This window comes from Leptonychotes weddellii, chromosome 5, assembly GCF_054177405.1.
Source record: "Leptonychotes weddellii isolate Sample4059 chromosome 5, ASM5417740v2, whole genome shotgun sequence".
Lineage (NCBI taxonomy): Eukaryota > Metazoa > Chordata > Mammalia > Carnivora > Phocidae > Leptonychotes > Leptonychotes weddellii.
Window position 1 is genome coordinate 62,672,357 of NC_138373.1, and position 10,154 is coordinate 62,682,510.

The 10,154-nt window shown below is 39.5% G+C and overlaps 1 pseudogene; it reads left to right on the forward strand.

The window, feature by feature from the left end:
• Positions 1 to 7,500: 7,500 nt before the first annotated feature.
• On the forward strand, positions 7,501 to 9,649 carry LOC102727891 (keratin, type II cytoskeletal 8 pseudogene; annotated as a pseudogene).
• Positions 9,650 to 10,154: the final 505 nt, after the last annotated feature.

Consider the following 10,154-nt stretch of genomic DNA (forward strand, 5'->3'; position numbering starts at 1 on the left):
TAATCTCCTCCAGTCCCATCCATGTTGATGTAAAAGTTGGGTATTCATCCTTTCTGATGGTTGAGTAGTATTTCATTGTATATATGGACCACATCTTCTTAATCCATTCATCTGTTGAAGGGCATCTTGGCTCTTTCCACAGTTTGGCTGTTGCAGACATCACTTCTATGAATATTGGGGTGCATATGGCCCTTCTTTTCACTACATCTGTGTCTTTGGGGTAAATACCCAGAGTGCAATTGCTGGGACCCTATGACCCAGTGATTTTCTTTTGTAAGGAATGTGCGTTATAAATGCTTTGAGGGATAGGATTTCTTTTCCTGCCCTGAATATGCCCTCTACATAAAGAATTATGCTCCAGATTTTGAGTCACACTTATGTGGTATTAACCTTGTATTGTAAAGAGGCTTCTCCTGGTGTTTATGCCAAAACAAGAATACATATGCACAGTCACTACTGTGTCAGTGACAGCAAGCGCATTAAATCACAGTGCCTACAAATGTCTAGCTGCAAGCTTTTCCCTTCCCTTTGGAGTCAGACCATTGCACAATAAGAAATGGAGGTTATCTGAACGCCTGATCCAACTCTGCCTAAGGTCCTTTTATTTGTTAAGCCTAAATTTAATATTCACTTGCCTTCAAATTAACTCACCCTAACAATCTGAAATGTCTTTTACTTTTGCTGCCTCTTTTATGAATAAACCTGGCAATCGCAAGTGAAAAGCTAATATTGCTGCTGCCTTTGTGTAAAATTTCATTAAAAATGCTGTTTAACTCTCAACAAAGAGTATTTTCTAGCTAGTGTAATCATGAGCTTATAACTAGGAAGAAATCTGGTAACTTCTCGTATTAATTTGCTTACTTTTCCAAATGTGGCAATAATTGTGCCCGTTATTGAGAATAAAGCATGTGGAACAAAGGTATCCACTGATTCATGCAAACAGCAGAGCCCATTTGTCTGAATCTGGCCTTGAACGGACTTGGTGACTTCTTTCCCCACTAGCAGTAAATGTCAGTGCTTGCAACAAATGACCGTTAATGACGTCACTGCAGTAAAGGCAGCCCATTTTGTGCTGTGAGGCTAGATCCAGGTCTTATTTAAAATAGGCCACCTTCACTAGGAGCATCTATCTCACTATTTCAAAGTGCTCAGTAAATATGAGAGAACTTTTTCAACGGCTTCAGAAGGCATCAGAACAATGGTTAAGAACAAAGTTGTTAGATGGGAAATCTAACTCAGGAAATCTATTAAAGTCAAAATAATTAGCAGCCAATCAGATGTGTGTCTGGTGCTTAGTCATTTACATATTCAACACTTATTTATCAAGTATTTGTTAAACTATTATACAGTACAGACATAATCCCTGCCCTCCTAGAGTTTACAGCTTAGTGAGAATATGAGAATAGCCAAGCAATTATCAACAATGCAAAAGCCCCATTAGAATAAAGAATAGGGCACCGATAGAATGAAGTTGGGGATCAGCTAGATGCAGAGATGCGGGTGTGCAATGTACATGAGAGCCGGGGAGGAAACAAGAATGTGGAATGATTGGGGAGGTAAAAGATTTTTCACTCTAACAAGATAGGGCAGGAAGAAAGAGACAAGTCTATAGATAATGTTGGAACCAGGTTTTTCTGATTTTGTAAACCCTTTTAAGGACTTTGGACTTTTTTACTGAGAGTACTGGGGTAAACACTGAAGGATTTAAACAATAGCATATCATGATTGGTTTAGTATTTTTAAAAATATCAGTTGGAGAGCAGAGTGGAGAAATGGTTGATGAGACCAAAGGCAGAGGCCATTTAGGAGGATGCTGTAGTAATCTGGACATGTAATGATTGTGGCCTAGATTAGGAAAGGAGCCTTGGGGATGGAGAAAAAAAGATGGTTTTATAGAAAATACAGAGTTAGGACTTCAGGATTATTGAAAAGGGTAAATAAAGGAAGCTGAGGAGTCAAGCTGGCTCCCAGATTCTAGCTGCCTTGATGTGGGCACCATTTGCTGGTATTAGGAGGAGTGCAAGGAAGAGTTGATGGGAGTGGAGGATGAGGATGAGAAATGGAAATTTCATTCAGCACCATGGCCTAAAGTCTATTTGAGATGACCAGGAACAACTGGCGATATTGGTCTGAACTCTAGGACTAGAGAGATCTAAAGTTCTGATATAAATTTGAGAATCATTACTACAAAGATGGTAGATGAACCAAGGGAATTGCCCAGGGAGAGTATGTAGTGGGAGAAAAGAGCACCTTGGATAAAAACCCCAAAGAACACTGTCATCCAAAGGACAAAGAGGTCTTGAAGGAAGACCAAGAAGTGGCCAGAGAAGTACAAAGGAAGCCAAGACAGAAAAATATCACAGAAGCTAAGGCAACTGTGTTTCCAGAAGAGGGAAGAGAAAGTGGGTAAATAAGGAACTGAAATGTATTAATTAGATTTGAGAACAGAGTTGTTTGTGTCTTTGGTGAGGACATTCCATTTCAGTGGAAAGGTGATAATAGAAGCCATGTTTCTGGGGCGCCTGGGTGGCTCAGTTGGTTAAGCGACTGCCTTCGGCTCAGGTCATGATCCCGGGGTCCTGAGATGGAGTCCCACATCGGGCTCCTGGCTCAGCGGGGAGCCTGCTTCTCCCTCTGAACCTCTCCCCTCTCATGCTGTTTCTCTCTCTCTCTCTCTCAAGTAAATAAATAAATAAAATCTTTAAAAAAAAAAAGAAACCATGTTTCTGTGAGATGAAAAGTGAATAGAAGGTGAGAAAATATGGACAATATGTATAGAGCATATTTGAGGAATTGGGAAGAGAAGAAGAAGAATAGGGTAGTGTCTGAAAGTTGAGAAGGGATGGGTATAGATAGTAATTTTACAATGTGAAAGACTTATGTGTATTTAATTCCTTGGAGAAAGGAGTCAGGAGAAAGTGAGAAGAACGGTGCAGGATGAGAGCACGTGGCTTACGGAGCAAGCAGGACTTAATTTTAGAGAGCTTTCCCAACCTCAGCTCAAATATAAAAATGCACCCACAGCTCACATTAAGTACATTTTTTTCCATATAATTAATATACAGTGTTATATTAGTTTCAGGTGTGCAACATATTGATTCAACAATTCTATCCATTCCTCAGTGTTCATCAAGATAAGTGTACTCTTAATCCCTTTTCCCTATTTAACCTATTCCCCACCTGCCTCCCCTCTGGCAACCATCAGCTTGTTTTCTATATCTAACAATGTGTTCTATTGTTATCTCTCTTTTTCTTTGTTTGTTCATTTGTTTTGTTTTTTAAATTCTGCCTATGAGTGGAATCATATGCTATTTGTCTTTCTCTGACTGACTTAGTTCACTTAGCATTATACTCTCTAGATTCTTTCATGTTGCAAATGGCAAGATTTCATTCTTTTTCACAATTGAGTAATATTCCATTTCATACGTATACTACTTCTTTTTTAAATTATTTAATTATTGGGGCACCTAGGTGGCTCAGTCATTAAACGTCTGCCTTCAGCTCAGGTCATGATCCCAGGGTCCTGGGATCGAGCCCTGCATCAGGCTCCCTGCTCAGTGGGAAGCCTACTTCTTCCTCTCCCGCTCCCCCTGCTTGTGTTACCTCTCTCACTGTGTCTCTCTCTGTCATATAAATAAATTTAAAATAATAATAAATTATTTAATTATTGGTTTTTTAGAGAGAGAGTGTGTGAGTGGGGGTGGAGGAGGGACAGAGGGAGAGAGGGAAACCCAAGCAGGCTCCATGTTCAATGCAGAATTGGATGCAGGGCTCAATCCCATGACCCTGAGCCGAAATCAAGAGTCAGACACTTAACCGACTGAGCCACCCAGGCACCCTACCACTTCTTTATCTATGGATGGACATGTGGGTTCCTTCCATATCTTGGCTATTGTAAATAATGCTGTATATCTTCTTCAGAAAAATGTCTATCAGGTCCTCTGTCCATTTTTAATTGGATTATTTGTGGTATTTTTGGTGTTCAGTTGTAGAAGATTTTATACACATTTTCGATATTAACCACTTCTTGGATTTATCTGTTGCAAATATATTCTCCCATTCAGTAGGTTACCTTGTCATTTAAAAAAATATTCAAATTCCAGTTAGCTAACATACAGTGTTATATTAGTGTCAGGTGTACAAAGTAGTGATTGAACACTTCCATACATCACTTGGTGCTCATCACAACATGTGCCCTCCTTAAACCCCATCATCTATTTAATCCATTCACCATCTTCATCTCCCCTCTGGCAACCATGAGTTTGTTCTCTATAGTTAAGAATCTATTTCTTGGTTTGCCTCTCTCTCTTTTTTCCCCCTATGCTCATTTGTTTTGTTTCTTAAATTCCACATATAAAAGAAATCATATGGTATTGTTTTTCTCTGACTGACTTATTTCACTTATCATAATACTCTCTAGCTCCATCCATGTCATTGCAAATAGCAAAATTTCATTTTTAATGGCTGAATAATATTCAATTACATATATTATATAATTATATATTATTATATATTATATATTTAATATAACATAAATATATATACATATAAATATGTAATATAGACATGAGTCTGTATAATTATATATTATACAGTTATATTATACATTATATATTATACAAGTTAACATACATATATGTATATATATGTATATATGTGAAGAAGATGTGGTATCCATTCATCAGTCAATGGAACTTGGGCTGTATCCACAATTTGGCTATTATAGATAAGGCTGCTATAAATATTGGAGTGCATGTATCCCTTTGAATTAATATTTTTGTATTCTTTGGGTAAAGACCTACTAGTGAAATTGCTGGATCATAGGGTAGTTCTATTTTCAACTTCTTTGAGGAAACTCTATCCTGTTTTCCACAGTGGCTGCACCAGTTTACATTTCCACCAACTGTGAAGATGGTTCCTCTTTCTCCACATCCTCACAACACCTGTTGTTTCTTGTGTTGTTGATTTTAGCTATTCTGACAGTGTGAGGTGGTATCTCATTGTAGTTTTGATTTGTATTTCCCTGATGATCAGTGATGTGGATAATCTTTTCCTATATCTGTTGGGGCTATTCATGTCTTCTGCCCAATTTTTAATTGTATTATTTATTTTTAAGTGTTGAGTTTTATAAGTTCGTTATATTTTTTGGATACTAACCCTTTATCAGATATGTCATTTGGAATATCTTCTCCCATTCTATAGGTTGCCTGTTAGTTTTGTTGATTTTCTTCTTCCATGTGCAGAAGCTTTTTATTTTGATGTTGTCCCAATCATTTATTTTTACCATTGTTTCCCTCTCCCCAGGAGACCTACCTAGAAAGAAGTTGCTATAGCCAATGTCAAAGAGGTTATTGCCTGGGTTTTCTTCCAGGATTTTTACAGTTTCAGGTCTCACATTTTGATCTTTAATCCATTTTGAATTTATTTTTGTGTATGATGTAAGGAAGTGGTACAGTTTCATTCTTCTGCATGTTGCTGTCCAGTTTCCCAAACACCATTTGTTGAAGAGACTGTCTTTTTCCCATTGAATATTATTTCCTGCTTTGTAGAAAATTAATTGACCATGTAGTTGTGGGTTTGTTTCTGGATTTTCTATTCAGTTCCATTGGTCTGTGTTTCTATTTTTGTGACAGTACCATAATGTTTTGATCACTACAGCTTTGTAATATAACTTGAGGTCCAGAATTGTGATGCTTCCAACTTTGTTTATATTTTTCAAGGTTGCTTTGGCTATTCAGGGTCTTTTGTGGTTCTGTACAAATTTTAGGATTTTTTGTTCTAGCTTTGTGAAAAATGCTGGTATTTTGATAGGGGTGGCATTACATGTGTAAATTGTTTTGGGTACTATAGACATTTTAACAAAATTTCTTCTTCCAAATCCATGAACATAGAATATTTTTCCATTTCTTTGTATCATCTTCAATTTCTTTCATCAGTGTTTCATAGTTTTCAGAGTACAAGTCTTTCTTCTCCTTGGTTAAATTTATCCCTAGGTATTTTATTGTTTTTGGTGCAACTGTAAATGGGACTGTTTTCTTAATTTCTCTTTGTGCTGCTTCATTATTGATGTACAGCAATACAACAGATTTCTGTATGTTGATTTTGTATCCTGTGACTTTACTGATTTCATTCATTAGTTCTAGCAGTTCTTTTCTTTGTGGAATCTTCAAGGTTTTGTATGTATAGTATCATCTTATCATCTTATCTTCAAATAGTAAAGTTTTCCTTCTTCCTTGCTGACTTGGATGCCTTTTGTTTCTTTTTGTTGTCTGATTGTTGTGGCTAGGACTTCCAGTACTATGGTGAGAGTGGACATCCTTGTCTTGTTCCTGACCATAGAGGAAAAGCTTTCAGTTTTCCCTCATTGAGGATATTAGCTGTGAGTTTTTCATATATGGCCTTTAGGATGGTATGTTCCCTCTGAATCTACTTTGTTGAGGGTTTTTATTATGATGTATGTTGTACTTTGTCAAATGTTTTTTCTGCATCTATTGAAATGATCAGATTGTACCTATCCTTTCTTTTTTAATGTGATGTATCACATTGATTGATTTGCAAATATTGAACCACCCCTTGCAATCTGGGAATAATCCCACTTGATTGCTGTGAATGATTATTTTAATGTATTGTTAGATTCAGTGTGTTAGCATTTCATTGAGAATTTTTGCATTTATTTTCATCAGGGATATTGGCCTATAGTTCTCTTTTTTGGTGGTGTCTTTATCTGGTTTTGGTATCAGGGTAATGCTGGCCTCATATAATAAATTTGGAATTTTTCTTTCCTTTTCAATTTTTCTGGAATAGTTTGATAAGATTAAGTTAAGAAGGTATTAACTCTTCTCAAATTATTTGGTAGAATTCCCCTGGGAAACTGTTTGGCCCTGGAATTTTGTTTGTTGGGAGTTTTTTGATTACCGATTCAATTTCTTTGCTGGTTATTGGTCTGTTCATTTTCTATTTCTTCCTATTTCAGTTTTGGTAATTTATACATTTCTAGAAAGTTATCTATTTCTTCCAGGCTGTCCAATTTGTTGCCATATAGTTTTTCATAATATTTTCTTATAATTGTCTGTATTTCTGCGGTGTTGGTTGTGATCTCTCCTCTCATTCATGATTTTATTTACTTGAGTCCTTTCTCTTTTCTTTTTGATAAGTCTGGCTAAGGGGTTATCAATTTTATTAATTTTTTTTCAAAGAACTAGGTCCTGGTTTCATTGATCTGTTTTAATTTTTTTTTTAGTTTCAGTATCATTTATTTCTGCTCTAATCTTTATTATTTTATTCTTTCTGCTAGCTTTAGGTTTCATTTTTTTGTTCTTTTTCTAGCTCCTTTAAGTGTAAGGTTAGGTTGTTTATTTGAGATTTTCCTTGCTTCTTGAGGTAGGCCTGTATTGCTATATACTTCCCTCTTAAGACTGCTTTTGCTGCATCCCAAAGTTTTGGGACCATTGTGTTTTCATTTTCATTTGTTTCCATGTATTTTTTTTTTATTTCTTCTTTAATTTCCTGGTTGACCCATTCATTCTTTAGTAGCATATTGTTTAACCTCCATGTATTTGTGGTCTTTCCAGATTTTTTCTTGTGATTGATTTCTAATTTCATAGTGTTATGGTGCATAGTATTACTGCAATCTTTTTATATTTGTTGAGGCCTGTTTTGTGACCTAATATGTACCATATTGGAAAATCTTCCATCTTTCAAAAGAATGGGTATTCTGCTGCTTTAGGATGGACTATTCTGAATATATTTATTAAGTTCATCTGGTCCAGGGTGTCATTCAAAGCTACTGTTTCCTTGGTTATTTTCTGTTTAGATAATCTGTCTATTGGGGTAAATGGGGTGCTAAAATCCCCTACTATTGACCTGAAGCAGCTTCTCAGCTCCTTCTGGAACCTCTGTCAGGTTCAGCCTACTCCCCTCCACTCCAGCCTCCACTCCGGCCTCCACCATGTCCATCAGGGTGACCCAGAAGTCCTACAAGATGTCCACCTCCGGTCCCCAGGCCTTCAGCAGCTGCTCCTACACGAGCAGGCCTGGCTCCTGCATCAGCTCCTATGCCTTCTCCCGGGTGGGTGGCAGCAGCAGCAGCTTCTGGGGTGACCTGAGCAGCAGCATGAGTGTGGTTGGGGGCTATGGCGGCGGGGCCAGGGGAGTGGGGGGCATCACGGCTGTCTCAGTGAACCAGAACCTGCTGAGCCCCCTTAAGCTGGAGGTGGGCCCCAACATCCAAGTTGTGCACACCCAAGAGAAGAAGATCAAGACCCTCAACAACAAATTTGCCTCCTTCATCGACAAGGTGAGGCACCTGTAGCAGAACAAAATTCTGGAGACGAAGTGGGGCCTCCTACAGCAGCAGAAAACTGCTCGGAGCAACATAGACAATATGTTTGAGAGTGACATCAGCAACCTCCAGTGGCAGCTGGACATCCTGGGCCAGGAGAAGCTGAAGCTGGAGGTGAAGCTTGGCAACATGCAGGGGCTGGTGGAGAACTTCAAGAATAAATATGAGGAGGAGATCAAAGAGCATGCAGACATGGAGAATAAATTTGTCCTCATCAAGAAGAATGTGGACAAAGCTTACATGAACAAGGTAGAGCTGGAGTCCTGCCTGGAAGGGCTGACCAACGAGATCAGCTTCTTAAGGCAGCTGTATGAAGAGGAGATCTGTGTGAGCTGCAGTCCCAGATCTTGGATACGTCTGTGGTGCTGTCCGTGGACAGCAATTGCTCCCTGGACCTGGACAGCATCATTGCTGAGGTCAAGGCCCAGTACGAGGACATCGCTAACAGCAGCCGGGCTGAGGTGGAGACCATGTACCAGATCAAGTACGAAGAGCTGCAGACACTGGCTGGGAAACACGGGGATGACCTCCATTGCACAAAGACGGAGATTTCTGAGATGAACCAGAGCATCAGCTGACTCCAGGCTGAGATCGAGGCCCTCAAAAACCAGAAGGCTGCCCTGGAGGCAGCGATTGCTGATGCTGAGCAGTGTGGGGAGCTGGCCATTAAGGATGCCAATGCCAAGGTGGCCGAGCTGGAGGCCGCCCTGCAGTGAGCCAAGCAAGACATGACCCGGCAGCTACGAGAGTACCAGGAGCTCATGAACATCAAGCTGGCCCTGGACATTGAGATCACCACCTACCGCAAGCTGCTGGAGGGCGAGGAGAGCGGCTGGAGTCTGGGATGCAGAACATGAGTATCCATACTAAGACCACTAGTGGCTACTCAGGTGGCCTGAGCTCAGCCTATAGGGGTCTCACAAGCCCTGGCCTCAACTATGGCCTGAGCTCTTTCCAGTCCAGTTTTGGCCCTGCTGGTTCCTTCAGCTGCAGTGGCTCCTCCAAGGCTGTGGTTGTGAATAAGATCGAGACCCGTGATGGGAAGCTGGTGTCTGAGTCGTCTGATGTCCTGTCCAAGTGAACAACCACGGTGGTCCCTCCCAGCCTCCCCACTCTTGTGGCTGCCATAGAGGCTTTGGGGGGGAAGGAGCTGTGCCGGGGAGTGTCGGGAACAGGAGAGCCACTTATGACTCAGCCCCAGTCCTCAGCCTACCCTTGGGGTGAGTCTACTGCCCTGGGTACGCCCTCTTGTCCATGCCCCCAACTAAAAGCCAATTCAAGTGTCTTTTCCCAAATAAAGCCTCAGCCAGCTCTGCCAATCCCCCCCCCAAAATCCCCTACTATTATTATATTATTATCAATTAGTTCCTTTATGTTTGTTATTATGTTTTATATATTTGGGTGCTCCCATTTGGGTGAAAAAGTATTTATAATAGTTATTTCTTCTTTTGAATTGTCTCCTTTATGATTATATAGTCCCTTTCTTTGTCTCTTGTTATAGTCTTTGTTTTAAAGTCTAGTTTGTCTGGTATAAGTATTGCTAGTCTGGCTTTCTTTTGACATCCGTTTTTGTGATAAATGTTTCTCCATTCCTTCACTTTCAATCTGCAGGTGTCTTTAGGTCTAAAATGTGTCTCTTGTAGGCAGCATATCGATGGGTCTTTTTTTCTTTTTTCATTCCAAAACGCTATGCCCTTTGATTGGAGTATTTAGTCCCTATACATTCAAAGTAATTATTGATAGGTATTTATTGCCGTTTAATTACTCAATTTGCGGTTGTTTCTAGAGATTTCCCAATTCTTTCTTATCTTTC